Below are 1,179 nucleotides of genomic sequence, written 5' to 3' on the forward strand. Positions count from 1 at the left end.
GGGCAGTTATTCATAGATTTCATACTGACTTGTAGAAAAAAGGCCTTAGAAGTGCTTGGAATTGCCCTTACGTGCTCTGAAGCAGGCAAATTGTAACATCTACCCCAGATAGTGGACACTTTTCAGCCTAATCTGAGCTACTTTTGGCACTTAGAGCTCCGTTAGATCGCTGACATATGTTTTAGGGGCCAGATGTGCCCCAAACGTCACAACATACCTGACATCTGGTCCATATAAGGATGACTTCGAGGCAGCCAGACTCAGACCCAGAGTCAGCAAAGGTCCACAGAGGCCGATAAGAGAACTGCAGATGTGGATTATTCCTCTCCGAACCTGCTCCTTTTTTCAGTTTATATTAGTTGGCATAAATGATAACCCGTCTGCGCTCAGTGTGTTTGAAACAGCTGTAATAACATATGAGAACTTGTTACTTATATCCAGCAGCACAATGCATTGCTTTAAAAGGCACAGAAATCTTAAGTGTGCCAATAAAGTTATCAGCGTTCTAACTGCTTAATGCTGGAATACCTTTGGGATCATACAAACAAACACACACACACAAACATAGTAAGCATAGTATATTCTTTAGTGTGTTTAGCAGGTTTTGAAGCCACTTCAGCTGTAGCCGTGATGAGTGTCAGCCAGGATCCTCAGGTTACAGAGGTCAAGCGGGGACTCTTGGGTGTTTTTTTCAGTGTAGCGGTACACCTCATGAATATCACTGGGAGGAAGGGAAGAAGCGATGTGGACTTTTTATCTGTCTGTGTCACTCCTGAAAATATCATCTGCATCCTGGGGCTTTCTTGGCAAGATTCAAGAACAAATGAGTAGACGTCTCGGGGAGATGAATCCTTAATCCTAAACCTGCACCAACATGTACGACAACAACAACAAAAAGAAATGAAAAGAAGAGCTGCTATACGTGACTTTTTTATATTTCCAAGTATGTTTGTTTTTTCTAGCCTTTGTCTGCAGGAGAAAGTAAATAAAGCGACAGACTGGTGGTGGTCTCAATTATCTCATGTTTACTGGTATGGTCTCACATATACACACACACACCCACTCACAAGGAGAAAAGAAACAGAGAAATGGATGACACCTGTTTGTTACAGTTAGCCAGGGGTGACAAGGTTAAATGTGTGTGTGTGTGTGTGTGTGTGTGTGTGTGTGTGTGTGTGT

The sequence above is a fragment of the Neolamprologus multifasciatus genome, chromosome 8, assembly GCF_963576455.1.
Source record: "Neolamprologus multifasciatus chromosome 8, fNeoMul1.2, whole genome shotgun sequence".
Lineage (NCBI taxonomy): Eukaryota > Metazoa > Chordata > Actinopteri > Cichliformes > Cichlidae > Neolamprologus > Neolamprologus multifasciatus.